Raw genomic sequence first — 3,101 nt, forward strand, 5'->3', positions numbered from 1 at the left:
TTAAAGTGTTAAAAGATTCAAGACATTCAGGTGTGAAAACAAAATTGGCATCCTTCAGCAACAATTGGGTCATAGGCCTGACAATTTTAGAAAAATCCTTAATAAAGCGCCTATAAAAACCAGCGTGGCCTAAAAAACTCCTAACTGCTTTGACATTGGAAGGGGGAGGTAGTTTTTCAATGACCTCAACTTTAGCCGGGTCTACCTCAATCCCTTTTCGTGATACCTTATGCCCTAAAACTATACACTCAGTGACCATAAACTGACACTTTTCCCAGTTTAGGACTAGGTCAGTTTCCTCACATCTTTGCAGCATTAATCCCAAATTATGCAAACAGCTATCAAAAGTGGTACCAAAAACAGAAAAATCATCCATAAAGACCTCCATGAATTTTTCTATCATATCAAAAAATATAGCTGTCATACACCTCTGAAACGTAGCAGGTGCATTGCATAACCCAAAGGGCATCCGTCTATATGCAAATGTCCCAAAAGGGCAAGTGAAAGTGGTCTTTTCCTGATCGTCAGGATCCACTGATATTTGCATGTAGCCCGAATACCCATCCACACAACAGAAGAAAAACTTACCTGCCATGCGTTCAAGCATTTGATCAATGAACGGAAGAGGGAAATGATCCTTCCTGGTGGCATCGTTCAATTTCCTGTAGTCCACGCACATTCGCCACCCGGTGGTTTTCCGCACCGGGATTAGTTCATTCTTCTCATTCAATGTCACTGTTGTGCCCCCCTTCTTCGGCACCATATGCACGGGACTCACCCACTGGCTGTCAGAGATTGGATAGATCATCCCCGCATCAAGCAACTTAATTACCTCAGCCTTCACTACTTCCTTCATTTTTGGGTTGAGTCTTCTCTGTGGTTGAGCAGCCGGCTTCACCTTATCCTCCATATAGAGCCGGTGTTCACAAAGAGACGGGCTGATTCCCTTGATGTTAGACATTTGCCATCCAAACGCTCCCTTGTGCTTCCTCAGCACCTCCACTAAGCGATCTTCCTCAGGACCTGTAAGTTCAGCCGAAATAATCACAGGTAAGTGTAAAGGAGGTGCCAAGAACACATATTTTAAATGGGCAGGTAAGGGTTTGAGATCGAGGGTTGGTGGTTCTTCAATCAAGGTTTTAGGCCTTATCTTGGTTCCTCTGTCCAGGAGTTCGTCGTGCTGGGCCCAATGACAACCCTCTTTACCTTCTCCCTCGGTCTCCAAATCCAATGGCTCCTCATCTAGTTCAATACTCAGGTTCCGTTCTTCAGTTTCCTGGAAAACATTCTCAACCAAAGAGTCAGTTACGCTCAGAAAATTACAACATTCATCATCAACAGGAAATTTCATAGATTTTAGAATGTTGAATTCAACTTCCTCGTTTTGAAGCCTGAGAATCAGTTTGCCTCCCTCAACATCAATCAGTGTTCATCCAGTGGCGAGAAAAGGCCTCCCTAACAAGATCGGGACTTGATCATCTTCTTCAATGTCCATGATCACGAAGTCAGCTGGGAAGATGAACTGATCTACCTTGACCAAAAGGTCTTCCACCACTCCAACCGGACGCCTTATAGACCTGTCAGCCAACTGAATTGTGACTGACGTAGGCTTTGGGTCTCCCATTCCTAATTTCCGGTAAACAGACAACGGCATAAGATTTATGCTTGCACCAAGATCACATAAAGCACGTTTAAAATGAACCTTGCCTATTGTACAGGGAATGCTAAAACTACCAGGATCTTTAGATTTTTTAGGTAACGGATTTGTTAGCATGGCAGAACATTTCTGGCTTAGCATTACAGTCTCATGATCTCCTAATTTTCTCTTTTTAGAGATCAGCTCTTTTAAAAATTTTCCATACACAGGCATATTCTCAAGAAGTTCAAGAAACGGGAGGTTAATCTCGATTTTCTTAAACACATTCAACATTTTGGAATAATCCTTGTCTAACTTAGCTCTCCCAGAAGTAGGATAAGGCAAGGTAACCTGTGTTGGTGGTACATCAGTTTCAGTAATCGGAGTTGGATCAGAAACACTTACCTGTGGAGCAGATGGGGTAGAGATATTACCAGGAATCGGGTCTGAAGCCTTGTCTTGCTGAGGCACAAAGGCTGGTGCGCTTACCTGTGTTCCGCTCCTAAGCGTGATTGCTCGTGCTTTCTCTTCTACCAATTTACTGACCTGTGTTTGAAGCCTTTGGCAGAAAGCTTCATTGTGTGCCAATCTTCCATCTATGGCACTCAGGCTCTCTCTCAGGACATCTATACTTCTCTCCCATTCAGTCTCAGAACCTGATCCTCGATGTTTGTCCTGCTGCCAATGCGTGCCATTTGACCCATACTGTTTTAGATAATGGATCTTTTCACGTACAATCGGGCACTCCACGTTCTTATGCCCTCCGCTACACACTTCACAGCTTGCTACTGGTTCCGATGATTTCAGGTGAGTTTCCAGTAGATCTACTTTTTCTGTAATCGCTGCTATCTGATGATTTGATTCTGAAAATATTTCAGGGAACTCTTTGGCTGTTGTGCCTCTTCTTGGAGTCGGCTTCTCAACTTGCCAACATGCGCTCCGTTCAGCTAATTCTTTCATCAGATTGTATGCTTGAATTGCAGTCTTGTTGAATAGATTTCCTCCCGCTGCTGCATCCAGAAAGGCACGGCTGACAGGAGATATTCCTGAGTAGAACATGTCAACAAGCTGGTACCGTTGGTAACCATGGTGGGGGCACCGTCTTAACAACTTCTGGAACCTCTCCCAGGCTAGATGCAAGTTCTCACTATCGGACTGCCTAAACGAGGTGATGTCGCTTCTGAATTGTGCAGTCTTTGACGGAGGGAAGTACTTTGCTAGAAACGCTGATACTGTAGTGTCCCAGTCAGTGAGAGACCCTGGCTCAATGGATTGTAGCCATTCTGCAGCTTCTTCTTTCAAAGAAAATCTAAACAGCTTCTGGAAGATCTGTTCAGATGCGACGTCTTCACACTTGAAAGTGCTGCAGTATTCCATGAATTTGTCAAGATGTGAGTTAGGATCTTCGTAGTAATCCCCACCGAACTGTCCCGAGTTCTGGATCATCTGAATCATTGTTGGTCTG

The 3,101-nt window shown here is 44.1% G+C and overlaps 1 non-coding gene across 1 annotated transcript; it reads left to right on the forward strand.

Annotated features, from left to right (window-relative positions):
- Positions 1-2,717: 2,717 nt before the first annotated feature.
- Positions 2,718-2,824, forward strand: LOC136216195 (small nucleolar RNA R71). The gene has a single exon (XR_010683185.1). It is a non-coding gene; the product is annotated as a small nucleolar RNA R71 (small nucleolar RNA).
- Positions 2,825-3,101: the final 277 nt, after the last annotated feature.

This window comes from Euphorbia lathyris, chromosome 1 (genome assembly GCF_963576675.1).
Source record: "Euphorbia lathyris chromosome 1, ddEupLath1.1, whole genome shotgun sequence".
Classification (NCBI taxonomy): Eukaryota; Viridiplantae; Streptophyta; class Magnoliopsida; order Malpighiales; family Euphorbiaceae; genus Euphorbia; species Euphorbia lathyris.